This window comes from Phalangium opilio, unplaced genomic scaffold (genome assembly GCF_054372755.1).
Source record: "Phalangium opilio isolate 3A_F unplaced genomic scaffold, DU_Popi_V2 ptg000095l_1, whole genome shotgun sequence".
NCBI lineage: Eukaryota > Metazoa > Arthropoda > Arachnida > Opiliones > Phalangiidae > Phalangium > Phalangium opilio.
The window spans coordinates 3,426,901-3,448,029 of NW_028324200.1; the positions used below are offsets into that span (position 1 = coordinate 3,426,901).

At 40.3% G+C, this 21,129-nt stretch overlaps 27 non-coding genes and 48 pseudogenes across 27 annotated transcripts; all 75 read left to right on the top strand.

The window, feature by feature from the left end:
- Positions 1-54: 54 nt before the first annotated feature.
- LOC149635961 (5S ribosomal RNA) lies at positions 55-173 on the top strand (annotated as a pseudogene).
- A 131-nt stretch (positions 174-304) lies between these two features.
- Positions 305-423, top strand: LOC149635962 (5S ribosomal RNA; annotated as a pseudogene).
- A 129-nt stretch (positions 424-552) lies between these two features.
- Positions 553-671, top strand: LOC149635963 (5S ribosomal RNA; annotated as a pseudogene).
- Positions 672-809: 138 nt separating this feature from the next.
- Positions 810-928, top strand: LOC149635964 (5S ribosomal RNA). The gene has a single exon (XR_016373178.1). It is a non-coding gene; the product is annotated as a 5S ribosomal RNA (ribosomal RNA).
- A 131-nt stretch (positions 929-1,059) lies between these two features.
- On the top strand, positions 1,060-1,178 carry LOC149635965 (5S ribosomal RNA). The gene has a single exon (XR_016372641.1). It is a non-coding gene; the product is annotated as a 5S ribosomal RNA (ribosomal RNA).
- A 130-nt stretch (positions 1,179-1,308) lies between these two features.
- LOC149635966 (5S ribosomal RNA) lies at positions 1,309-1,428 on the top strand (annotated as a pseudogene).
- Positions 1,429-1,558: 130 nt separating this feature from the next.
- Positions 1,559-1,677, top strand: LOC149635967 (5S ribosomal RNA; annotated as a pseudogene).
- Positions 1,678-1,808: 131 nt separating this feature from the next.
- LOC149635968 (5S ribosomal RNA) lies at positions 1,809-1,927 on the top strand (annotated as a pseudogene).
- A 132-nt stretch (positions 1,928-2,059) lies between these two features.
- Positions 2,060-2,178, top strand: LOC149635969 (5S ribosomal RNA; annotated as a pseudogene).
- A 129-nt stretch (positions 2,179-2,307) lies between these two features.
- Positions 2,308-2,426, top strand: LOC149635970 (5S ribosomal RNA; annotated as a pseudogene).
- A 131-nt stretch (positions 2,427-2,557) lies between these two features.
- On the top strand, positions 2,558-2,676 carry LOC149635971 (5S ribosomal RNA; annotated as a pseudogene).
- A 131-nt stretch (positions 2,677-2,807) lies between these two features.
- Positions 2,808-2,926, top strand: LOC149635972 (5S ribosomal RNA; annotated as a pseudogene).
- A 129-nt stretch (positions 2,927-3,055) lies between these two features.
- On the top strand, positions 3,056-3,174 carry LOC149635973 (5S ribosomal RNA; annotated as a pseudogene).
- A 138-nt stretch (positions 3,175-3,312) lies between these two features.
- LOC149635974 (5S ribosomal RNA) lies at positions 3,313-3,431 on the top strand. Its single transcript, XR_016373179.1, has one exon. It is a non-coding gene; the product is annotated as a 5S ribosomal RNA (ribosomal RNA).
- A 138-nt stretch (positions 3,432-3,569) lies between these two features.
- On the top strand, positions 3,570-3,688 carry LOC149635975 (5S ribosomal RNA). Its single transcript, XR_016372822.1, has one exon. It is a non-coding gene; the product is annotated as a 5S ribosomal RNA (ribosomal RNA).
- A 131-nt stretch (positions 3,689-3,819) lies between these two features.
- On the top strand, positions 3,820-3,938 carry LOC149635976 (5S ribosomal RNA). Its single transcript, XR_016372642.1, has one exon. It is a non-coding gene; the product is annotated as a 5S ribosomal RNA (ribosomal RNA).
- A 131-nt stretch (positions 3,939-4,069) lies between these two features.
- Positions 4,070-4,188, top strand: LOC149635977 (5S ribosomal RNA; annotated as a pseudogene).
- A 131-nt stretch (positions 4,189-4,319) lies between these two features.
- On the top strand, positions 4,320-4,438 carry LOC149635978 (5S ribosomal RNA; annotated as a pseudogene).
- Positions 4,439-4,567: 129 nt separating this feature from the next.
- LOC149635979 (5S ribosomal RNA) lies at positions 4,568-4,686 on the top strand (annotated as a pseudogene).
- A 131-nt stretch (positions 4,687-4,817) lies between these two features.
- LOC149635980 (5S ribosomal RNA) lies at positions 4,818-4,936 on the top strand (annotated as a pseudogene).
- A 131-nt stretch (positions 4,937-5,067) lies between these two features.
- Positions 5,068-5,186, top strand: LOC149635981 (5S ribosomal RNA; annotated as a pseudogene).
- A 129-nt stretch (positions 5,187-5,315) lies between these two features.
- LOC149635982 (5S ribosomal RNA) lies at positions 5,316-5,434 on the top strand (annotated as a pseudogene).
- Positions 5,435-5,572: 138 nt separating this feature from the next.
- Positions 5,573-5,691, top strand: LOC149635983 (5S ribosomal RNA; annotated as a pseudogene).
- A 131-nt stretch (positions 5,692-5,822) lies between these two features.
- On the top strand, positions 5,823-5,941 carry LOC149635984 (5S ribosomal RNA; annotated as a pseudogene).
- A 129-nt stretch (positions 5,942-6,070) lies between these two features.
- LOC149635985 (5S ribosomal RNA) lies at positions 6,071-6,189 on the top strand (annotated as a pseudogene).
- A 131-nt stretch (positions 6,190-6,320) lies between these two features.
- Positions 6,321-6,439, top strand: LOC149635986 (5S ribosomal RNA; annotated as a pseudogene).
- Positions 6,440-6,570: 131 nt separating this feature from the next.
- LOC149635987 (5S ribosomal RNA) lies at positions 6,571-6,689 on the top strand (annotated as a pseudogene).
- A 129-nt stretch (positions 6,690-6,818) lies between these two features.
- Positions 6,819-6,937, top strand: LOC149635988 (5S ribosomal RNA; annotated as a pseudogene).
- Positions 6,938-7,075: 138 nt separating this feature from the next.
- On the top strand, positions 7,076-7,194 carry LOC149635989 (5S ribosomal RNA; annotated as a pseudogene).
- A 130-nt stretch (positions 7,195-7,324) lies between these two features.
- On the top strand, positions 7,325-7,443 carry LOC149635990 (5S ribosomal RNA; annotated as a pseudogene).
- Positions 7,444-7,570: 127 nt separating this feature from the next.
- LOC149635991 (5S ribosomal RNA) lies at positions 7,571-7,689 on the top strand. The gene has a single exon (XR_016372687.1). It is a non-coding gene; the product is annotated as a 5S ribosomal RNA (ribosomal RNA).
- A 130-nt stretch (positions 7,690-7,819) lies between these two features.
- On the top strand, positions 7,820-7,938 carry LOC149635992 (5S ribosomal RNA; annotated as a pseudogene).
- Positions 7,939-8,069: 131 nt separating this feature from the next.
- Positions 8,070-8,188, top strand: LOC149635993 (5S ribosomal RNA; annotated as a pseudogene).
- A 129-nt stretch (positions 8,189-8,317) lies between these two features.
- Positions 8,318-8,436, top strand: LOC149635994 (5S ribosomal RNA; annotated as a pseudogene).
- Positions 8,437-8,574: 138 nt separating this feature from the next.
- On the top strand, positions 8,575-8,693 carry LOC149635995 (5S ribosomal RNA). The gene has a single exon (XR_016373181.1). It is a non-coding gene; the product is annotated as a 5S ribosomal RNA (ribosomal RNA).
- Positions 8,694-8,832: 139 nt separating this feature from the next.
- On the top strand, positions 8,833-8,951 carry LOC149635996 (5S ribosomal RNA). Its single transcript, XR_016372823.1, has one exon. It is a non-coding gene; the product is annotated as a 5S ribosomal RNA (ribosomal RNA).
- Positions 8,952-9,082: 131 nt separating this feature from the next.
- Positions 9,083-9,201, top strand: LOC149635997 (5S ribosomal RNA). The gene has a single exon (XR_016372972.1). It is a non-coding gene; the product is annotated as a 5S ribosomal RNA (ribosomal RNA).
- A 130-nt stretch (positions 9,202-9,331) lies between these two features.
- LOC149635998 (5S ribosomal RNA) lies at positions 9,332-9,450 on the top strand. Its single transcript, XR_016372739.1, has one exon. It is a non-coding gene; the product is annotated as a 5S ribosomal RNA (ribosomal RNA).
- Positions 9,451-9,582: 132 nt separating this feature from the next.
- LOC149635999 (5S ribosomal RNA) lies at positions 9,583-9,701 on the top strand. Its single transcript, XR_016372767.1, has one exon. It is a non-coding gene; the product is annotated as a 5S ribosomal RNA (ribosomal RNA).
- A 130-nt stretch (positions 9,702-9,831) lies between these two features.
- Positions 9,832-9,950, top strand: LOC149636000 (5S ribosomal RNA; annotated as a pseudogene).
- A 131-nt stretch (positions 9,951-10,081) lies between these two features.
- LOC149636001 (5S ribosomal RNA) lies at positions 10,082-10,200 on the top strand (annotated as a pseudogene).
- Positions 10,201-10,331: 131 nt separating this feature from the next.
- On the top strand, positions 10,332-10,450 carry LOC149636002 (5S ribosomal RNA; annotated as a pseudogene).
- Positions 10,451-10,580: 130 nt separating this feature from the next.
- LOC149636003 (5S ribosomal RNA) lies at positions 10,581-10,699 on the top strand (annotated as a pseudogene).
- A 131-nt stretch (positions 10,700-10,830) lies between these two features.
- Positions 10,831-10,949, top strand: LOC149636004 (5S ribosomal RNA; annotated as a pseudogene).
- A 129-nt stretch (positions 10,950-11,078) lies between these two features.
- LOC149636005 (5S ribosomal RNA) lies at positions 11,079-11,197 on the top strand (annotated as a pseudogene).
- Positions 11,198-11,335: 138 nt separating this feature from the next.
- LOC149636006 (5S ribosomal RNA) lies at positions 11,336-11,454 on the top strand. Its single transcript, XR_016373182.1, has one exon. It is a non-coding gene; the product is annotated as a 5S ribosomal RNA (ribosomal RNA).
- A 139-nt stretch (positions 11,455-11,593) lies between these two features.
- LOC149636007 (5S ribosomal RNA) lies at positions 11,594-11,712 on the top strand. Its single transcript, XR_016372824.1, has one exon. It is a non-coding gene; the product is annotated as a 5S ribosomal RNA (ribosomal RNA).
- Positions 11,713-11,843: 131 nt separating this feature from the next.
- LOC149636008 (5S ribosomal RNA) lies at positions 11,844-11,962 on the top strand. Its single transcript, XR_016372974.1, has one exon. It is a non-coding gene; the product is annotated as a 5S ribosomal RNA (ribosomal RNA).
- A 130-nt stretch (positions 11,963-12,092) lies between these two features.
- LOC149636009 (5S ribosomal RNA) lies at positions 12,093-12,211 on the top strand. Its single transcript, XR_016372740.1, has one exon. It is a non-coding gene; the product is annotated as a 5S ribosomal RNA (ribosomal RNA).
- A 132-nt stretch (positions 12,212-12,343) lies between these two features.
- Positions 12,344-12,462, top strand: LOC149636010 (5S ribosomal RNA). The gene has a single exon (XR_016372768.1). It is a non-coding gene; the product is annotated as a 5S ribosomal RNA (ribosomal RNA).
- A 130-nt stretch (positions 12,463-12,592) lies between these two features.
- Positions 12,593-12,711, top strand: LOC149636011 (5S ribosomal RNA; annotated as a pseudogene).
- Positions 12,712-12,842: 131 nt separating this feature from the next.
- On the top strand, positions 12,843-12,961 carry LOC149636012 (5S ribosomal RNA; annotated as a pseudogene).
- A 131-nt stretch (positions 12,962-13,092) lies between these two features.
- Positions 13,093-13,211, top strand: LOC149636013 (5S ribosomal RNA; annotated as a pseudogene).
- Positions 13,212-13,342: 131 nt separating this feature from the next.
- On the top strand, positions 13,343-13,461 carry LOC149636014 (5S ribosomal RNA). Its single transcript, XR_016373482.1, has one exon. It is a non-coding gene; the product is annotated as a 5S ribosomal RNA (ribosomal RNA).
- Positions 13,462-13,592: 131 nt separating this feature from the next.
- On the top strand, positions 13,593-13,711 carry LOC149636015 (5S ribosomal RNA; annotated as a pseudogene).
- A 131-nt stretch (positions 13,712-13,842) lies between these two features.
- LOC149636016 (5S ribosomal RNA) lies at positions 13,843-13,961 on the top strand (annotated as a pseudogene).
- A 131-nt stretch (positions 13,962-14,092) lies between these two features.
- Positions 14,093-14,211, top strand: LOC149636017 (5S ribosomal RNA). The gene has a single exon (XR_016373483.1). It is a non-coding gene; the product is annotated as a 5S ribosomal RNA (ribosomal RNA).
- A 132-nt stretch (positions 14,212-14,343) lies between these two features.
- Positions 14,344-14,462, top strand: LOC149636018 (5S ribosomal RNA). Its single transcript, XR_016373253.1, has one exon. It is a non-coding gene; the product is annotated as a 5S ribosomal RNA (ribosomal RNA).
- Positions 14,463-14,593: 131 nt separating this feature from the next.
- Positions 14,594-14,712, top strand: LOC149636019 (5S ribosomal RNA). The gene has a single exon (XR_016372898.1). It is a non-coding gene; the product is annotated as a 5S ribosomal RNA (ribosomal RNA).
- Positions 14,713-14,844: 132 nt separating this feature from the next.
- LOC149636020 (5S ribosomal RNA) lies at positions 14,845-14,963 on the top strand. The gene has a single exon (XR_016373264.1). It is a non-coding gene; the product is annotated as a 5S ribosomal RNA (ribosomal RNA).
- A 132-nt stretch (positions 14,964-15,095) lies between these two features.
- On the top strand, positions 15,096-15,214 carry LOC149636021 (5S ribosomal RNA). Its single transcript, XR_016372805.1, has one exon. It is a non-coding gene; the product is annotated as a 5S ribosomal RNA (ribosomal RNA).
- A 131-nt stretch (positions 15,215-15,345) lies between these two features.
- Positions 15,346-15,464, top strand: LOC149636022 (5S ribosomal RNA). Its single transcript, XR_016373405.1, has one exon. It is a non-coding gene; the product is annotated as a 5S ribosomal RNA (ribosomal RNA).
- Positions 15,465-15,844: 380 nt separating this feature from the next.
- LOC149636023 (5S ribosomal RNA) lies at positions 15,845-15,963 on the top strand (annotated as a pseudogene).
- A 131-nt stretch (positions 15,964-16,094) lies between these two features.
- On the top strand, positions 16,095-16,213 carry LOC149636024 (5S ribosomal RNA). Its single transcript, XR_016372975.1, has one exon. It is a non-coding gene; the product is annotated as a 5S ribosomal RNA (ribosomal RNA).
- Positions 16,214-16,343: 130 nt separating this feature from the next.
- Positions 16,344-16,462, top strand: LOC149636025 (5S ribosomal RNA; annotated as a pseudogene).
- Positions 16,463-16,592: 130 nt separating this feature from the next.
- LOC149636026 (5S ribosomal RNA) lies at positions 16,593-16,711 on the top strand. The gene has a single exon (XR_016372825.1). It is a non-coding gene; the product is annotated as a 5S ribosomal RNA (ribosomal RNA).
- Positions 16,712-18,315: 1,604 nt separating this feature from the next.
- On the top strand, positions 18,316-18,434 carry LOC149636027 (5S ribosomal RNA). The gene has a single exon (XR_016373183.1). It is a non-coding gene; the product is annotated as a 5S ribosomal RNA (ribosomal RNA).
- Positions 18,435-18,573: 139 nt separating this feature from the next.
- LOC149636028 (5S ribosomal RNA) lies at positions 18,574-18,692 on the top strand. Its single transcript, XR_016373184.1, has one exon. It is a non-coding gene; the product is annotated as a 5S ribosomal RNA (ribosomal RNA).
- Positions 18,693-18,822: 130 nt separating this feature from the next.
- LOC149636029 (5S ribosomal RNA) lies at positions 18,823-18,941 on the top strand (annotated as a pseudogene).
- Positions 18,942-19,072: 131 nt separating this feature from the next.
- Positions 19,073-19,191, top strand: LOC149636030 (5S ribosomal RNA; annotated as a pseudogene).
- Positions 19,192-19,321: 130 nt separating this feature from the next.
- LOC149636031 (5S ribosomal RNA) lies at positions 19,322-19,440 on the top strand (annotated as a pseudogene).
- A 130-nt stretch (positions 19,441-19,570) lies between these two features.
- LOC149636032 (5S ribosomal RNA) lies at positions 19,571-19,689 on the top strand (annotated as a pseudogene).
- A 131-nt stretch (positions 19,690-19,820) lies between these two features.
- On the top strand, positions 19,821-19,939 carry LOC149636033 (5S ribosomal RNA; annotated as a pseudogene).
- A 131-nt stretch (positions 19,940-20,070) lies between these two features.
- LOC149636034 (5S ribosomal RNA) lies at positions 20,071-20,189 on the top strand (annotated as a pseudogene).
- Positions 20,190-20,319: 130 nt separating this feature from the next.
- LOC149636035 (5S ribosomal RNA) lies at positions 20,320-20,438 on the top strand (annotated as a pseudogene).
- Positions 20,439-21,129: the final 691 nt, after the last annotated feature.

A 21,129-nucleotide genomic window follows, 5' to 3' on the forward strand; every position in this document is an offset into this window, starting at 1 on the left:
AGAAGGGTAATTTGTCAAATTAGTTTTAAATTCGAATAACTAACTAGAGATCTCGGCGACGGCCATATCACGCTGAAAACACCGGTTCTCGTCCGGTCACTGAAATTAAGCAGCGTCAAGCGCAGTCAGTACTTGGGAGGGAGACCAATTAGGAACACTGCGTGCCGTTGTCTTTTACAGTGTAGTTTCCTTTTTTAAAATCCACCAGATATGAGAAAAGCAAACAGAGTTTCTTTTTTTTCAAACATGCAGAAGGGTAATTTGTCAAATTAGTTTTAAATTCGAATAACTAACTAAAGATCTCGGCGACGACAATATCACGCTGAAAACACCGGTTCTCGTCCGATCACCGAAATTAAGCAGCGTCAAGCGCAGTCAGTACTTGGGAGGGAGAACAATTAGGAACACTGCGTGCCGTTGTCTTTTACAGTGTATTTTTTTTTAAAAATCCACCAGATATGAGAAAAGCAAACAGAGTTTCTTTTTTTTCAAACATGCAGAAGGGTTATTTGTCAAATTAGTTTTACATTCGAATAACTAACTAAAGTTCTCGGTAACGGCCATATCACGCTGAAAACACCGGTTCTCGTCCGATCACCGAAATTAAGCAGCGTCAAGCGCAGTCAGTAATTGGGAGGGAGACCAATTAGGAACACTGTGTGCCGTTGTCTTTTATAGTTTAGTTCCCTTTTTTAAAATTCACCAGATATGAGAAAAGCAAACAGTGTTTCTTTTTTTATTTTTTGAAAAAATGCTTAAGGGTAATTTGTCTAATTAGTTTTTAATTCGAATAATTAACCACAGTTCTCGGCAACGGCCATATCACGCTGAAAACACCGGTTCTCGTCCGATCACCGAAGTTAAGCAGCGTCGAGCGCAGTCAGTACTTGGGAGGGAGACCACTTAGGAACACTGCGTGCCGTTGTCTTTTACAGTGTAGTTTCCTTTTTTAAAATCCACCAGATATGAGAAAAGCAAACAGAGTTTCTTTTTTTTCAAACATGCAGAAGTGTAATTTGTCAAATTAGTTTTAAATTCGAATAACTAACTAAAGTTCTCGGCAACGGCCATATCACGCTGAAAACACCGGTTCTTGTCCGATCACCGAAGTTAAGCAGCGTCGAGCGCAGTCAGTACTTGGGAGGGAGACCACTTAGGAACACTGCGTGCCGTTGTCTTTTACAGTGTAGTTTCCTTTTTTAAAATCCACCAGATATGAGAAAAGCAAACAGAGTTTCTTTTTTTCAAACATGCAGAAGGGTAATTTGTCAAATTACTTTTAACTTCGAATAACTAACTAAAGATCTCGGCGACGGCCATATCACGCTGAAAACACCGGTTCTCGTCCGATCACCGAAGGTAAAGCAGCGTCGAGCGCAGTCAGTACTTCTGAGGGAGACCACTTAGGAACACTGCGTGCCGTTGTCTTTTACAGTGTAGTTTCCTTTTTTAAAATCCACCAGATATGAGAAAAGCAAACAGAGTTTCTTTTTTTCAAACATGCAGAAGGGTTATTTGTCAAATTAGTTTTACATTCGAATAACTAACTAAAGTTCTCGGCAACGGCCATATCACGCTGAAAACACCGGTTCTCGTCCGATCACCGAAATTAAGCAGCGTCAAGCGCAGTCAGTACTTGGGAGGGAGACCACTTAGGAACACTGCGTGCCGTTGTCTTTTACAGTTTAGTTTCCTTTTTTAAAATCCACCAGATATGAGAAAAGCAAACAGAGTTTCTTATCTTTCAAACATGCAGAAGGGTAATTTGTCAAATTAGTTTTAAATTCGAATAACTAACTAGAGATCTCGGCGACGGCAATATCACGCTGAAAACACCGGTTCTCGTCCGGTCACCGAAATTAAGCAGCGTCAAGCGCAGTCAGTACTTGGGAGGGAGACCAATTAGGAACACTGCGTGCCGTTGTCTTTTACAGTGTAGTTTCCTTTTTTAAAATCCACCAGATATGAGAAAAGCAAACAGAGTTTCTTTTTTTTTCAAACATGCAGAAGGGTAATTTGTCAAATTAGTTTTAAATTCGAATAACTAACTAAAGATCTCGGCGACGACAATATCACGCTGAAAACACCGGTTCTCGTCCGATCACCGAAATTAAGCAGCGTCAAGCGCAGTCAGTACTTGGGAGGGAGAACAATTAGGAACACTGCGTGCCGTTGTCTTTTACAGTGTATTTTTTTTTTAAAATCCACCAGATATGAGAAAAGCAAACAGAGTTTCTTTTTTTTCAAGCATGCAGAAGGGTTATTTGTCAAATTAGTTTTACATTCGAATAACTAACTAAAGTTCTCGGCAACGGCCATATCACGCTGAAAACACCGGTTCTCGTCCGATCACCGAAATTAAGCAGCGTCAAGCGCAGTCAGTACTTGGGAGGGAGACCACTTAGGAACACTGCGTGCCGTTGTCTTTTACAGTTTAGTTTCCTTTTTTAAAATCCACCAGATATGAGAAAAGCAAACAGAGTTTCTTATCTTTCAAACATGCAGAAGGGTAATTTGTCAAATTAGTTTTAAATTCGAATAACTAACTAGAGATCTCGGCGACGGCCATATCACGCTGAAAACACCGGTTCTCGTCCGGTCACCGAAATTAAGCAGCGTCAAGCGCAGTCAGTACTTGGGAGGGAGACCAATTAGGAACACTGCGTGCCGTTGTCTTTTACAGTGTAGTTTCCTTTTTTAAAATCCACCAGATATGAGAAAAGCAAACAGAGTTTCTTTTTTTTCAAACATGCAGAAGGGTAATTTGTCAAATTAGTTTTAAATTCGAATAACTAACTAAAGATATCGGCGACGACAATATCACGCTGAAAACACCGGTTCTCGTCCGATCACCGAAATTAAGCAGCGTCAAGCGCAGTCAGTACTTGGGAGGGAGAACAATTAGGAACACTGCGTGCCGTTGTCTTTTACAGTGTATTTTTTTTTAAAAATCCACCAGATATGAGAAAAGCAAACAGAGTTTCTTTTTTTTCAAACATGCAGAAGGGTTATTTGTCAAATTAGTTTTACATTCGAATAACTAACTAAAGTTCTCGGTAACGGCCATATCACGCTGAAAACACCGGTTCTCGTCCGATCACCGAAATTAAGCAGCGTCAAGCGCAGTCAGTAATTGGGAGGGAGACCAATTAGGAACACTGTGTGCCGTTGTCTTTTATAGTTTAGTTCCCTTTTTTAAAATCCACCAGATATGAGAAAAGCAAACAGTGTTTCTTTTTTTATTTTTTGAAAAAATGCTTAAGGGTAATTTGTCTAATTAGTTTTTAATTCGAATAATTAACCACAGTTCTCGGCAACGGCCATATCACGCTGAAAACACCGGTTCTCGTCCGATCACCGAAGTTAAGCAGCGTCGAGCGCAGTCAGTACTTGGGAGGGAGACCACTTAGGAACACTGCGTGCCGTTGTCTTTTACAGTTTAGTTTCCTTTTTTAAAATCTACCAGATATGAGAAAAGCAAACAGAGTTTTTTTTTTTATTTTTTGAAAACATGCAGAAGGGTAATTTGTCAAATTAGTTTTAAATTCGAATAACTAACTAAAGTTCTCGGCAACGGCCATATCACGCTGAAAACACCGGTTCTCGTCCGATCACCGAAGTTAAGCAGCGTCGAGCGCAGTTAGAACTTGGGAGGGAGACCACTTAGGAACACTGCGTGCCGTTGTCTTTTACAGTGTAGTTTCCTTTTTTAAAATCCACCAGATATGAGAAAAGCAAACAGAGTTTCTTTTTTTTCAAACATGCTGAAGTGTAATTTGTCAAATTAGTTTTAAATTCGAATAACTAACTAAAGTTCTCGGCAACGGCCATATCACGCTGAAAACACCGGTTCTTGTCCGATCACCGAAGTTAAGCAGCGTCGAGCGCAGTCAGTACTTGGGAGGGAGACCACTTAGGAACACTGCGTGCCGTTGTCTTTTACAGTTTAGTTTCCTTTTTTAAAATCCACCAGATATGAGAAAAGCAAACAGAGTTTCTTATCTTTCAAACATGCAGAAGGGTAATTTGTCAAATTAGTTTTAAATTCGAATAACTAACTAGAGATCTCGGCGACGGCCATATCACGCTGAAAACACCGGTTCTCGTCCGGTCACCGAAATTAAGCAGCGTCAAGCGCAGTCAGTACTTGGGAGGGAGACCAATTAGGAACACTGCGTGCCGTTGTCTTTTACAGTGTAGTTTCCTTTTTTAAAATCCACCAGATATGAGAAAAGCAAACAGAGTTTCTTTTTTTTCAAACATGCAGAAGGGTAATTTGTCAAATTAGTTTTAAATTCGAATAACTAACTAAAGATCTCGGCGACGACAATATCACGCTGAAAACACCGGTTCTCGTCCGATCACCGAAATTAAGCAGCGTCAAGCGCAGTCAGTACTTGGGAGGGAGAACAATTAGGAACACTGCGTGCCGTTGTCTTTTACAGTGTATTTTTTTTTTAAAATCCACCAGATATGAGAAAAGCAAACAGAGTTTCTTTTTTTTCAAGCATGCAGAAGGGTTATTTGTCAAATTAGTTTTACATTCGAATAACTAACTAAAGTTCTCGGCAACGGCCATATCACGCTGAAAACACCGGTTCTCGTCCGATCACCGAAATTAAGCAGCGTCAAGCGCAGTCAGTACTTGGGAGGGAGACCACTTAGGAACACTGCGTGCCGTTGTCTTTTACAGTTTAGTTTCCTTTTTTAAAATCCACCAGATATGAGAAAAGCAAACAGAGTTTCTTATCTTTCAAACATGCAGAAGGGTAATTTGTCAAATTAGTTTTAAATTCGAATAACTAACTAGAGATCTCGGCGACGGCCATATCACGCTGAAAACACCGGTTCTCGTCCGGTCACCGAAATTAAGCCGCGTCAAGCGCAGTCAGTACTTGGGAGGGAGACCAATTAGGAACACTGCGTGCCGTTGTCTTTTACAGTGTAGTTTCCTTTTTTAAAATCCACCAGATATGAGAAAAGCAAACAGAGTTTCTTTTTTTTCAAACATGCAGAAGGGTAATTTGTCAAATTAGTTTAAAATTCGAATAACTAACTAAAGATCTCGGCGACGACAATATCACGCTGAAAACACCGGTTCTCGTCCGATCACCGAAATTAAGCAGCGTCAAGCGCAGTCAGTACTTGGGAGGGAGAACAATTAGGAACACTGCGTGCCGTTGTCTTTTACAGTGTATTTTTTTTTAAAAATCCACCAGATATGAGAAAAGCAAACAGAGTTTCTTTTTTTTCAAACATGCAGAAGGGTTATTTGTCAAATTAGTTTTACATTCGAATAACTAACTAAAGTTCTCGGTAACGGCCATATCACGCTGAAAACACCGGTTCTCGTCCGATCACCGAAATTAAGCAGCGTCAAGCGCAGTCAGTAATTGGGAGGGAGACCAATTAGGAACACTGTGTGCCGTTGTCTTTTATAGTTTAGTTCCCTTTTTTAAAATCCACCAGATATGAGAAAAGCAAACAGTGTTTCTTTTTTTATTTTTTGAAAAAATGCTTAAGGGTAATTTGTCAAATTAGTTTTAAATTCGAATAACTAACTAGAGATCTCGGCGACGGCCATATCACGCTGAAAACACCGGTTCTCGTCCGGTCACCGAAATTAAGCAGCGTCAAGCGCAGTCAGTACTTGGGAGGGAGACCAATTAGGAACACTGCGTGCCGTTGTCTTTTACAGTGTAGTTTCCTTTTTTAAAATCCACCAGATATGAGAAAAGCAAACAGAGTTTCTTTTTTTTCAAACATGCAGAAGGGTAATTTGTCAAATTAGTTTTAAATTCGAATAACTAACTAAAGATCTCGGCGACGACAATATCACGCTGAAAACACCGGTTCTCGTCCGATCACCGAAATTAAGCAGCGTCAAGCGCAGTCAGTACTTGGGAGGGAGAACAATTAGGAACACTGCGTGCCGTTGTCTTTTACAGTGTATTTTTTTTTAAAAATCCACCAGATATGAGAAAAGCAAACAGAGTTTCTTTTTTTTCAAGCATGCAGAAGGGTTATTTGTCAAATTAGTTTTACATTCGAATAACTAACTAAAGTTCTCGGCAACGGCCATATCACGCTGAAAACACCGGTTCTCGTCCGATCACCGAAATTAAGCAGCGTCAAGCGCAGTCAGTACTTGGGAGGGAGACCACTTAGGAACACTGCGTGCCGTTGTCTTTTACAGTTTAGTTTCCTTTTTTAAAATCCACCAGATATGAGAAAAGCAAACAGAGTTTCTTATCTTTCAAACATGCAGAAGGGTAATTTGTCAAATTAGTTTTAAATTCGAATAACTAACTAGAGATCTCGGCGACGGCCATATCACGCTGAAAACACCGGTTCTCGTCCGGTCACCGAAATTAAGCCGCGTCAAGCGCAGTCAGTACTTGGGAGGGAGACCAATTAGGAACACTGCGTGCCGTTGTCTTTTACAGTGTAGTTTCCTTTTTTAAAATCCACCAGATATGAGAAAAGCAAACAGAGTTTCTTTTTTTTCAAACATGCAGAAGGGTAATTTGTCAAATTAGTTTTAAATTCGAATAACTAACTAAAGATCTCGGCGACGACAATATCACGCTGAAAACACCGGTTCTCGTCCGATCACCGAAATTAAGCAGCGTCAAGCGCAGTCAGTACTTGGGAGGGAGAACAATTAGGAACACTGCGTGCCGTTGTCTTTTACAGTGTATTTTTTTTTAAAAATCCACCAGATATGAGAAAAGCAAACAGAGTTTCTTTTTTTTCAAACATGCAGAAGGGTTATTTGTCAAATTAGTTTTACATTCGAATAACTAACTAAAGTTCTCGGTAACGGCCATATCACGCTGAAAACACCGGTTCTCGTCCGATCACCGAAATTAAGCAGCGTCAAGCGCAGTCAGTAATTGGGAGGGAGACCAATTAGGAACACTGTGTGCCGTTGTCTTTTATAGTTTAGTTCCCTTTTTTAAAATCCACCAGATATGAGAAAAGCAAACAGTGTTTCTTTTTTTATTTTTTGAAAAAATGCTTAAGGGTAATTTGTCAAATTAGTTTTAAATTCGAATAACTAACTAGAGATCTTGGCGACGGCCATATCACGCTGAAAACACCGGTTCTCGTCCGGTCACCGAAATTAAGCAGCGTCAAGCGCAGTCAGTACTTGGGAGGGAGACCAATTAGGAACACTGCGTGCCGTTGTCTTTTACAGTGTAGTTTCCTTTTTTAAAATCCACCAGATATGAGAAAAGCAAACAGAGTTTCTTTTTTTCAAACATGCAGAAGGGTAATTTGTCAAATTAGTTTTAAATTCGAATAACTAACTAAAGATCTCGGCGACGACAATATCACGCTGAAAACACCGGTTCTCGTCCGATCACCGAAATTAAGCAGCGTCAAGCGCAGTCAGTACTTGGGAAGGAGAACAATTAGGAACACTGCGTGCCGTTGTCTTTTACAGTGTATTTTTTTTTTAAAATCCACCAGATATGAGAAAAGCAAACAGAGTTTCTTTTTTTCAAGCATGCAGAAGGGTTATTTGTCAAATTAGTTTTACATTCGAATAACTAACTAAGTTCTCGGCAACGGCCATATCACGCTGAAAACACCGGTTCTCGTCCGATCACCGAAGTTAAGCAGCGTCAAGCGCAGTCAGTACTTGGGAGGGAGACCACTTAGGAACACTGCGTGCCGTTGTCTTTTACAGTTTAGTTTCCTTTTTTAAAATCCACCAGATATGAGAAAAGCAAACAGAGTTTCTTTTTTTCAAACATGCAGAAGGGTAATTTGTCAAATTAGTTTTAAATTCGAATAACTAACTAGAGATCTCGGCGACGGCCATATCACGCTGAAAACACCGGTTCTCGTCCGGTCACCGAAATTAAGCAGCGTCAAGCGCAGTCAGTACTTGGGAGGGAGACCAATTAGGAACACTGCGTGCCGTTGTCTTTTACAGTGTAGTTTCCTTTTTTAAAATCCACCAGATATGAGAAAAGCAAACAGAGTTTCTTTTTTTTCAAACATGCAGAAGGGTAATTTGTCAAATTAGTTTTAAATTCGAATAACTAACTAAAGATCTCGGCGACGACAATATCACGCTGAAAACACCGGTTCTCGTCCGATCACCGAAATTAAGCAGCGTCAAGCGCAGTCAGTACTTGGGAGGGAAAACAATTAGGAACACTGCGTGCCGTTGTCTTTTACAGTGTATTTTTTTTTAAAAATCCACCAGATATGAGAAAAGCAAACAGAGTTTCTTTTTTTTCAAACATGCAGAAGGGTTATTTGTCAAATTAGTTTTACATTCGAATAACTAACTAAAGTTCTCGGTAACGGCCATATCACGCTGAAAACACCGGTTCTCGTCCGATCACCGAAATTAAGCAGCGTCAAGCGCAGTCAGTAATTGGGAGGGAGACCAATTAGGAACACTGTGTGCCGTTGTCTTTTATAGTTTAGTTCCCTTTTTTAAAATCCACCAGATATGAGAAAAGCAAACAGTGTTTCTTTTTTTATTTTTTGAAAAAATGCTTAAGGGTAATTTGTCTAATTAGTTTTTAATTCGAATAATTAACCACAGTTCTCGGCAACGGCCATATCACGCTGAAAACACCGGTTCTCGTCCGATCACCGAAGTTAAGCAGCGTCGAGCGCAGTCAGTACTTGGGAGGGAGACCACTTAGGAACACTGCGTGCCGTTGTCTTTTACAGTTTAGTTTCCTTTTTTAAAATCTACCAGATATGAGAAAAGCAAACAGAGTTTCTTTTTTTTATTTTTTGAAAACATGCAGAAGGGTAATTTGTCAAATTAGTTTTAAATTCGAATAACTAACTAAAGTTCTCGGCAACGGCCATATCACGCTGAAAACACCGGTTCTCGTCCGATCACCGAAGTTAAGCAGCGTCGAGCGCAGTTAGAACTTGGGAGGGAGACCACTTAGGAACACTGCGTGCCGTTGTCTTTTACAGTGTAGTTTCCTTTTTCAAAATCCACCAGATATGAGAAAAGCAAACAGAGTTTCTTTTTTTTCAAACATGCAGAAGTGTAATTTGTCAAATTAGTTTTAAATTCGAATAACTAACTAAAGTTCTCGGCAACGGCCATATCACGCTGAAAACACCGGTTCTTGTCCGATCACCGAAGTTAAGCAGCGTCGAGCGCAGTCAGTACTTAGGAGGGAGACCACTAAGGAACACTGCGTGCCGTTGTCTTTTACAGTGTAGTTTCCTTTTTTAAAATCCACCAGATATGAGAAAAGCAAACAGAGTTTCTTTTTTTCAAACATGCAGAAGGGTAATTTGTCAAATTACTTTTAACTTCGAATAACTAACTAAAGATCTCGGCGACGGCCATATCACGCTGAAAACACCGGTTCTCGTCCGATCACCGAAGTTAAGCAGCGTCGAGCGCAGTCAGTACTTTGGAGGAAGACCACTTAGGAACACTGCGTGCCGTTGTCTTTTACAGTGTAGTTTCCTTTTTTAAAATCCACCAGATATGAGAAAAGCAAACAGAGTTTCTTTTTTTTTCAAACATGCAGAAGGGTAATTTGTCAAATTAGTTTTAAATTCGAATAACTAACTAAAGTTCTCGGCAACGGCCATATAACGCTGAAAACACCGGTTCTCGTCCGATCACCGAAGTTAAGCAGCGTAGAGCGCAGTCAGTACTTGGGAGGGAGACCACTTAGGAACACTGCGTGCCGTTGTCTTTTACAATGTAGTTTCCTTTTTTAAAATCCACCAGATACGAGAAAAGCAAACAGAGTTTCTTTTTTTCAAACATGCAGAAGGGTAATTTGTCAAATTAGTTTTAAATTCGAATAACTAACTAAAGTTCTCGGCAACGGCCAAATCACGCTGAAAACACCGGTTCTCGTCCGATCACCGAAATTAAGCAGCGTCAAGCGCAGTCAGTACTTGGGAGGGAGACCACTTAGGAACACTGCGTGCCGTTGTCTTTTACAGTTTAGTTTCCTTTTTTATAATCCACCAGATATGAGAAAAGCAAACAGAGTTTCTTTTTTTTCAAACATGCAGAAGGGTAATTTGTCAAATTAGTTTTAACTTTGAATAACTAACTAAAGATCTCGGCGACGGCCATATCACGCTGAAAACACCGGTTCTCGTCCGATCACCGAAATTAAGCAGCGTCAAGCGCATACAAAACTTGGGAGGGAGACCAATTAGAAACACTGCGTGCCGTTGTCTTTTACAGTGTAGTTTCCTTTTATAAAATCCACCAGATATGAGAAAAGCAAACAGAGTTTCTTTTTTTTCAAACATGCAGAAGGGTAATTTGTCAAATTAGTTTTAAATTCGAATAACTAACTAAAGATCTCGGCGACGACAATATCACGCTGAAAACACCGGTTCTCGTCCGATCACCGAAATTAAGCAGCGTCAAGCGCAGTCAGTACTTGGGAGGGAGACCACTTAGGAACACTGCGTGCCGTTGTCTTTTACAGTTTAGTTTCCTTTTTTAAAATCCACCAGATATGAGAAAAGCAAACAGAGTTTCTTTTTTTCAAACATGCAGAAGGGTAATTTGTCAAATTAGTTTTAAATTCGAATAACTAACTAGAGATCTCGGCGACGGCCATATCACGCTGAAAACACCGGTTCTCGTCCGGTCACCGAAATTAAGCAGCGTCAAGCGCAGTCAGTACTTGGGAGGGAGACCAATTAGGAACACTGCGTGCCGTTGTCTTTTACAGTGTAGTTTCCTTTTTTAAAATCCACCAGATATGAGAAAAGCAAACAGAGTTTCTTTTTTTTCAAACATGCAGAAGGGTAATTTGTCAAATTAGTTTTAAATTCGAATAACTAACTAAAGATCTCGGCGACGACAATATCACGCTGAAAACACCGGTTCTCGTCCGATCACCGAAATTAAGCAGCGTCAAGCGCAGTCAGTACTTGGGAGGGAAAACAATTAGGAACACTGCGTGCCGTTGTCTTTTACAGTGTATTTTTTTTTAAAAATCCACCAGATATGAGAAAAGCAAACAGAGTTTCTTTTTTTTCAAACATGCAGAAGGGTTATTTGTCAAATTAGTTTTACATTCGAATAACTAACTAAAGTTCTCGGTAACGGCCATATCACGCTGAAAACACCGGTTCTCGTCCGATCACCGAAATTAAGCAGCGTCAAGCGCAGTCAGTAATTGGGAGGGAGACCAATTAGGAACACTGTGTGCCGTTGTCTTTTATAGTTTAGTTCCCTTTTTTAAAATCCACCAGATATGAGAAAAGCAAACAGTGTTTCTTTTTTTATTTTTTGAAAAAATGCTTAAGGGTAATTTGTCTAATTAGTTTTTAATTCGAATAATTAACCACAGTTCTCGGCAACGGCCATATCACGCTGAAAACACCGGTTCTCGTCCGATCACCGAAGTTAAGCAGCGTCGAGCGCAGTCAGTACTTGGGAGGGAGACCACTTAGGAACACTGCGTGCCGTTGTCTTTTACAGTTTAGTTTCCTTTTTTAAAATCTACCAGATATGAGAAAAGCAAACAGAGTTTCTTTTTTTTATTTTTTGAAAACATGCAGAAGGGTAATTTGTCAAATTAGTTTTAAATTCGAATAACTAACTAAAGTTCTCGGCAACGGCCATATCACGCTGAAAACACCGGTTCTCGTCCGATCACCGAAGTTAAGCAGCGTCGAGCGCAGTTAGAACTTGGGAGGGAGACCACTTAGGAACACTGCGTGCCGTTGTCTTTTACAGTGTAGTTTCCTTTTTTAAAATCCACCAGATATGAGAAAAGCAAACAGAGTTTCTTTTTTTTCAAACATGCAGAAGTGTAATTTGTCAAATTAGTTTTAAATTCGAATAACTAACTAAAGTTCTCGGCAACGGCCATATCACGCTGAAAACACCGGTTCTTGTCCGATCACCGAAGTTAAGCAGCGTCGAGCGCAGTCAGTACTTAGGAGGGAGACCACTAAGGAACACTGCGTGCCGTTGTCTTTTACAGTGTAGTTTCCTTTTTTAAAATCCACCAGATATGAGAAAAGCAAACAGAGTTTCTTTTTTTCAAACATGCAGAAGGGTAATTTGTCAAATTACTTTTAACTTCGAATAACTAACTAAAGATCTCGGCGACGGCCATATCACGCTGAAAACACCGGTTCTCGTCCGATCACCGAAGTTAAGCAGCGTCGAGCGCAGTCAGTACTTTGGAGGAAGACCACTTAGGAACACTGCGTGCCGTTGTCTTTTACAGTGTAGTTTCCTTTTTTAAAATCCACCAGATATGAGAAAAGCAAACAGAGTTTCTTTTTTTTTCAAACATGCAGAAGGGTAATTTGTCAAATTAGTTTTAAATTCGAATAACTAACTAAAGTTCTCGGCAACGGCCATATAACGCTGAAAACACCGGTTCTCGTCCGATCACCGAAGTTAAGCAGCGTAGAGCGCAGTCAGTACTTGGGAGGGAGACCACTTAGGAACACTGCGTGCCGTTGTCTTTTACAATGTAGTTTCCTTTTTTAAAATCCACCAGATACGAGAAAAGCAAACAGAGTTTCTTTTTTTCAAACATGCAGAAGGGTAATTTGTCAAATTAGTTTTAAATTCGAATAACTAACTAAAGTTCTCGGCAACGGCCAAATCACGCTGAAAACACCGGTTCTCGTCCGATCACCGAAATTAAGCAGCGTCAAGCGCAGTCAGTACTTGGGAGGGAGACCACTTAGGAACACTGCGTGCCGTTGTCTTTTACAGTTTAGTTTCCTTTTTTATAATCCACCAGATATGAGAAAAGCAAACAGAGTTTCTTTTTTTTCAAAAATGCAGAAGGGTAATTTGTCAAATTAGTTTTAACTTTGAATAACTAACTAAAGATCTCGGCGACGGCCATATCACGCTGAAAACACCGGTTCTCGTCCGATCACCGAAATTAAGCAGCGTCAAGCGCATACAAAACTTGGGAGGGAGACCAATTAGGAACACTGCGTGCCGTTGTCTTTTACAGTGTAGTTTCCTTTTATAAAATCCACCAGATATGAGAAAAGCAAACAGAGTTTCTTTTTTTTCAAACATGCAGAAGGGTAATTTGTCAAATTAGTTTTAAATTCGAATAACTAACTAAAGATCTCGGCGACGACAATATCACGCTGAAAACACCGGTTCTCGTCCGATCACCGAAATTAAGCAGCGTCAAGCGCAGTCAGTACTTGGGAGGGAGACCAATTAGGAACACTGCGTGCCGTTGTCTTTTACAGTGTAGTTTCCTGTTTTAAAATCCACCAGATATGAGAAAAGCAAACAGAGTTTCTTTTTTTTCAAACATGCAGAAGGGTAATTTGTCAAATTAGTTTTAACTTCGAATAACTAACTAAAGATCTCGGCGACGGCCATATCACGCTGAAAACACCGGTTCTCGTCCGATCACCGAAGTTAAGCAGCGTCGAGCGCAGTCAGTACTTGGGAGGGAGACCACTTAGGAACACTGCGTGCCGTTGTCTTTTACAGTTTAGTTTCCTTTTTTATAATCCACCAGATATGAGAAAAGCAAACAGAGTTTCTTTTTTTTCAAACATGCAGAAGGGTAATTTGTCAAATTAGTTTTAACTTTGAATAACTAACTAAAGATCTCGGCGACGGCCATATCACGCTGAAAACACCGGTTCTCGTCCGATCACCGAAATTAAGCAGCGTCAAGCGCATACAAAACTTGGGAGGGAGACCAATTAGGAACACTGCGTGCCGTTGTCTTTTACAGTGTAGTTTCCTTTTATAAAATCCACCAGATATGAGAAAAGCAAACAGAGTTTCTTTTTTTTCAAACATGCAGAAGGGTAATTTGTCAAATTAGTTTTAAATTCGAATAACTAACTAAAGATCTCGGCGACGACAATATCACGCTGAAAACACCGGTTCTCGTCCGATCACCGAAATTAAGCAGCGTCAAGCGCAGTCAGTACTTGGGAGGGAGACCAATTAGGAACACTGCGTGCCGTTGTCTTTTACAGTGTAGTTTCCTGTTTTAAAATCCACCAGATATGAGAAAAGCAAACAGAGTTTCTTTTTTTTCAAACATGCAGAAGGGTAATTTGTCAAATTAGTTTTAACTTCGAATAACTAACTAAAGATCTCGGCGACGGCCATATCACGCTGAAAACACCGGTTCTCGTCCGATCACCGAAGTTAAGCAGCGTCGAGCGCAGTCAGTACTTGGGAGGGAGACCACTTAGGAACACTGCGTGCCGTTGTCTTTTACAGTTTAGTTTCCTTTTTTATAATCCACCAGATATGAGAAAAGCAAACAGAGTTTCTTTTTTTTTCAAACATGCAGAAGGGTAATTTGTCAAATTAGTTTTAAATTCGAATAACTAACTAAAGTTCTCGGCAACGGCCATATCACGCTGAAAACACCGGTTCTCGTCCGATCACCGAAGTTAAGCAGCGTAGAGCGCAGTCAGTACTTGGGAGGGAGACCACTTAGGAACACTGCGTGCCGTTGTCTTTTACAATGTAGTTTCCTTTTTTAAAATCCACCAGATATGAGAAAAGCAAACAGAGTTTCTTTTTTTTCAAACATGCAGAAGGGTAATTTGTCAAATTAGTTTTAACTTCGAATAACTAACTAAAGATCTCGGCGACGGCCATATCACGCTGAAAACACCGGTTCTCGTCCGATCACCGAAGTTAAGCAGCGTCAAGCGCAGTCAGTACTTGGGAGGGAGACCACTTAGGAACACTGCGTGCCGTTGTCTTTTACAGTTTAGTTTCCTTTTTTATAATCCACCAGATATGAGAAAAGCAAACAGAGTTTCTTTTTTTTTCAAACATGCAGAAGGGTAATTTGTCAAATTAGTTTTAAATTCGAATAACTAACTAAAGTTCTCGGCAACGGCCATATCACGCTGAAAACACCGGTTCTCGTCCGATCACCGAAGTTAAGCAGCGTAGAGCGCAGTCAGTACTTGGGAGGGAGACCACTTAGGAACACTGCGTGCCGTTGTCTTTTACAATGTAGTTTCCTTTTTTAAAATCCACCAGATACGAGAAAAGCAAACAGAGTTTCTTTTTTTTTCAAACATGCAGAAGGGTAATTTGTCAAATTAGTTTTAAATTCGAATAACTAACTAAAGTTCTCGGCAACGGCCATATCGCGCTGAAAACACCGGTTCTCGTCCGATCACCGAAGTTAAGCAGCGTCAAGCGCAGTCAGTACTTGGGAGGGAGACCACTTAGGAGCACTGCGTGCCGTTGTCTTTTACAGTTTAGTTTCCTTTTTTATAATCCACCAGATATGAGAAAAGCAAACAGAGTTTCTTTTTTTTCAAACATGCAGAAGGGTAATTTGTCAAATTAGTTTTAAATTCGAATAACTAACTAAAGTTCTCGGCAACGGCCATATCACGCTGAAAACACCGGTTCTCGTCCGATCACCGAAGTTAAGCAGCGTAGAGCGCAGTCAGTACTTGAGAGGGAGACCACTTAGGAACACTGCGTGCCGTTGTCTTTTACAATGTAGTTTCCTTTTTTAAAATCCACCAGATATGAGAAAAGCAAACAGAGTTTCTATTTTTTCAAACATGCAGAAGGGTAATTTGTCAAATTACTTTTAACTTCGAATAACTAACTAAAGATCTCGGCGACAGCCATATCACGCTGAAAACACCGGTTCTCGTCCGATCACCGAAATTAAGCAGCGTCAAGCGCATACAAAACTTGGGAGGGAGACCAATTAGGAACACTGCGTGCCGTTGTCTTTTACAGTGTAGTTTCCTTTTTTAAAATCCACCAGATATGAGAAAAGCAAACAGAGTTTCTTTTTTTCAAACATGCAGAAGGGTAATTTGTCAAATTAGTTTTAAATTCGAATAACTAACTAAAGATCTCGGCGACGACAATATCACGCTGAAAACACCGGTTCTCGTCCGATCACCGAAATTAAGCAGCGTCAAGCGCAGTCAGTACTTGGGAGGGAGAACAATTAGGAACACTGCGTGCCATTGTCTTTTACAGTGTAGTTTCCTTTTTTAAAATCCACCAGATATGAGAAAAGCAAACATAGTTTCTTTTTTTTCAAACATGCAGAAGGGTAATTTGTCAAATTAGTTTTAAATTCGAATAACTAACTAAAGTTCTCGGCAACGGCCATATCACGCTGAAAACACCGGTTCTCGTCCGATCACCGAAGTTAAGCAGCGTAGAGCGCAGTCAGTACTTGGGAGGGAGAACAATTAGGAACACTTCGTGCCGTTGTCTTTTACAGTGTAGTTTCCTTTTTTAAAATCCACCAGATATGAGAAAAGCAAACAGAGTTTCTTTTTTTCAAACATGCAGAAGGGTAATTTGTCAAATTAGTTTTAAATTCGAATAACTAACTAAAGATCTCGGCGACGACAATATCACGCTGAAAACACCGGTTCTCGTCCGATCACCGAAATTAAGCAGCGTCAAGCGCAGTCAGTACTTGGGAGGGAGAACAATTAGGAACACTTCGTGCCGTTGTCTTTTACAGTGTATTTTCCTTTTTAAAATACACCAGATATGAGAAAAGCAAACAGAGTTTCTTTTTTTTCAAACATGCAGAAGGGTTATTTGTCAAATTAGTTTTACATTCGAATAACTAACTAAAGTTCTCGGCAACGGCCATATCACGCTGAAAACACCGGTTCTCGTCCGATCACCGAAGTTAAGCAGCGTCGAGCGCAGTTAGAACTTGGGAGGGAGACCACTTAGGAACACTGCGTGCCGTTGTCTTTTACAGTGTAGTTTCCTTTTTTAAAATCTACCAGATATGAGAAAAGCAAACAGAGTTTCTTTTTTTACCTCTCCGTGTGACGTAGTCCAGGAGAGGTTCTGTAACGGCCGTGTCTGTCTGTGTGTGTGTGTGTGTGTGTCTGTCTGTCCGTTGTTACACCCACGTGACCGCGTTCGCAGTTTGCGTATCGGAGCAAACGTGTTCCCAATTTCCGGACCGCATTGACAGTTCACAGAAATTTGGAAAATTGTATTTCTCTGCGTTGGCTACTCTATACTTGAGTTCTCAACACCACCATGTTTGGTCTTCGTCCATCCCACATGAACAGAAGTCTGGTATTTTTCTGCCTTCCAACACCACCCACCATCTTCTGTTCTTTGTCAATTCCACATTGACACCAGTCTGCACTTACACTGGCTTTTAACACCACCATCCACTGGTCTTCCGTCTATTCCACATAGACACCAATCTGTATCATTGGCTTCTACTCCATTATCATCGTTTGGTTTTAGGATATACGCGGCGATCAGCTAGGGTTACGAGAAACGTCTAGCCTCCCTAAGGTGGGATCTCCACCAAAGGTTTTCGCAATTGCGCTTTTTCCTTACTATTATAATGGAAACGAATCGTATATATACCCCAAATTTGAAAAAAGCGGGCAAGAGGGGTACCCGTCACTTTAAACGTCAATATTAGCAAAGTTTGAGATGATAATAGGTATAACTTTATTTTAAACGATTTAACTATTATTAATGTTAATTATTGAAGATTAAAATAATTAAAAATAATTATATTTATTTAAATATTAAAGATAAACCTCTCGTGCAAAGAGAGAGATTATCATTGCCTCCTATATCTACCAAGGCCCGTGCATGTGATATATTTCCTTCATTGCCACCTATGTCTATCAAGGCCCGTGCATTGTGATATATTTCATTCATTGCATAAACATAAGCGAGATTGTTTTGGGAAAAAAATACTGCTTCCACTAATGGGTTTATACTCCTTGTTACTGTTGTATAGAGTAATCATGAGAAAAGCTTTAAAAATTACGAGAGAATAGACCTTTTTTATCCTCATTCAAAAATATTTTTTGGTGCCAAGATTGCTTTAAAAAATCCAAACGGTTAGGCATTGGTAAAAAAGACAAATGATATTTTTCAAATCTAATGAGATAACGCCCACCTAGTTGAAAATTGCCGTTTTTTTACCGCGGGAGCCATTCTTAATGAGAATTTCGATGCTAGTAGGTTGTCAATTAAACTACCGGTATATTATTGTTGTTGGAAATTGGATATTAAGTCAAATTAAGTGGTTGTAAAGAGCCAGCAGGTTTTTGCCACTTATTTTTGTGAGTATTTGATTTTTGTATGTAAAATGGAGGAAGATAATGTTGAGAGTAAGGATGAAATGCGGAAGCGCAAAGCGCGGGAAAGGATGAGAGCAAAAAGGTCGACGTTTTCATTCGATACTTAAGGTTATATAATCTTCTCGACACGGAGAGGTAATATTTTGGTTTTCCCGACTTGTTTATTTTTTGAAAACATGCAGAAGGGTAATTTGTCAAATTAGTTTTAAATTCGAATAACTAACTAAAGTTCTCGGCAACGGCCATATCACGCTGAAAACACCGGTTCTCGTCCGATCACCGAAGTTAAGCAGCGTCGAGCGCAGTCAGTACTTGGGAGGGAGACCACTTAGGAACACTGCGTGCCGTTGTCTTTTACAGTTTAGTTTCCTTTTTTAAAATCTACCAGATATGAGAAAAGCAAACAGAGTTTCTTTTTTTTATTTTTTGAAAACATGCAGAAGGGTAATTTGTCAAATTAGTTTTAAATTCGAATAATTAACTAAAGTTCTCGGCAACGGCCATATCACGCTGAAAACACCGGTTCTCGTCCGATCACCGAAGTTAAGCAGCGTCGAGCGCAGTCAGTACTTGGGAGGGAGACCACTTAGGAACACTGCGTGCCGTTGTCTTTTCGGTGTAGTTTCCTTTTTTAAAATCCACCAGATATGAGAAAAGCAAACAGATTTTCTTATCTTTCAAACATGAAGAAGGGTTATTTGTCAAATTAGTTTTAAATTCGAATAACTAACTAAAGATCTCGGCGACGGCCATATCACGCTGAAAACACCGGTTCTCGTCCGATCACCGAAATTAAGCAGCGTCAAGCGCAGTCAGTACTTGGGAGGGAGACCACTTAGGAACACTGCGTGCCGTTGTCTTTTACAGTTTAGTTTCCTTTTTTAAAATCCACCAGATATGAGAAAAGCAAACAGAGTTTCTTATCTTTCAAACATGCAGAAGGGTAATTTGTGAAATTAGTTTTAACTTCGAATAACTAACTAAAGATCTCGGCGACGGCCATATCACGCTGAAAACACCGGTTCTCGTCCGATCACCGAAATTAAGCAGCGTCAAGCGCATACAAAACTTGGGAGGGAGACCAATTAGGAACACTGCGTGCCGTTGTCTTTTACAGTGTAGTTTCCTTTTTTAAAATCCACCAGATATGAGAAAAGCGAACAGAGTTTCTTTTTTTCAAACATGCAGAAGGGTAATTTGTCAAATTAGTTTTAAATTCGAATAACTAACTAAAGATCTCGGCGACGACAATATCACGCTGAAAACACCGGTTCTCGTCCGATCACCGAAATTAAGCAGCGTCAAGCGCAGTCAGTACTTGGGAGGGAGAACAATTAGGAACACTGCGTGCCGTTGTCTTTTACAGTGTATTTTCCTTTTTAAAATACACCAGATATGAGAAAAGCAAACAGAGTTTCTTTTTTTTCAAACATGCAGAAGGGTTATTTTTCAAATTAGTTTTACATTCGAATAACTAACTAAAGTTGTCGGCAACTTCCATATCACGCTGAAAACACCGGTTCTCGTCCGATCACCGAAGTTAAGCAGCGTCGAGCGCAGTCAGTACTTGGGAGGGAGACCACTTAGGAACACTGCGTGCCGTTGTCTTTTACAGTGTAGTTTCCTTTTTTAAAATCCACCAGATATGAGAAAAGCAAATGGATTTTCTTATCTTTCAAACATGAAGAAGGGTAATTTGTCAAATTAGTTTTAAATTCGAATAACTAACTAAAGATCTCGGCGACGGCCATATCACGCTGAAAACACCGGTTCTCGTCCGATCACCGAAATTAAGCAGCGTCAAGCGCAGTCAGTACTTGGGAGGGAGACCACTTAGGAACACTGCGTGCCGTTGTCTTTTACAGTTTAGTTTCCTTTTTTAAAATCCACCAGATATGAGAAAAGCAAACAGAGTTTCTTATCTTTCAAACATGCAGAAGGGTAATTTGTCAAATTAGTTTTAACTTCGAATAACTAACTAAAGATCTCGGCGACGGCCATATCACGCTGAAAACACCGGTTCTCGTCCGATCACCGAAATTAAGCAGCGTCAAGCGCATACAAAACTTGGGAGGGAGACCAATTAGGAACACTGCGTGCCGTTGTCTTTTACAGTGTAGTTTCCTTTTTTAAAATCCACCAGATATGAGAAAAGCAAACAGAGTTTCTTTTTTTCAAACATGCAGAAGGGTAATTTGTCAAATTAGTTTTAAATTCGAATAACTAACTAAAGATCTCGGCGACGACAATATCACGCTGAAAACACCGGTTCTCGTCCGATCACCGAAATTAAGCAGCGTCGAGCGCAGTTAGAACTTGGGAGGGAGACCACTTAGGAACACTGCGTGCCGTTGTCTTTTACAGTGTAGTTTCCTTTTTTAAAATCTACCAGATATGAGAAAAGCAAACAGAGTTTCTTTTTTTACCTCTCCGTGTGACGTAGTCCAGGAGAGGTTCTGTAACGGCCGTGTCTGTCTGTCTGTCTGTCTGTGTGTGTGTGTGTGTGTGTCTGTCCGTTGTTACACCCACGTGACCGCGTTCGCAGATTGCGTATCGGAGCAAACGTGTTCGCCATTTCCGAACTGCTTTCACAGTCACGGAAATAGCTCCTCTACTTGTGTTCTCACACCACCATCTTCTGATCTTTGTCCATCCCACATGAACACCAGTCTGGTATTTATCTGGCTTCCATCATCTTCTGTTCTTTGTCAATCCCACATTGACACCAGTCTGCACTTACACTGGCTTCTAACACCACCATCCACTGGTATGCCGTCTATTCCACATAGACACCAATCTGTATCATTGGCTTCTACTCCATTATCATCGTTTGGTTTTAGGATATACGCGGCGATCAGCTAGGGTTACGAGAAACGTCTAGCCTCCCTAAGGTGGGATCGGCCACCAAAGGTTTTCGCAATTGCGCTTTTTCCTTACTATTACAATGGAATCGAATCGTATGTATACCCCAAAATTTGAAAAAAGCGGGAAGAGGGGTACCCTTCACTTTAAACGTCAATATTAGCAAAGTTTGAGAAGATAATAGGT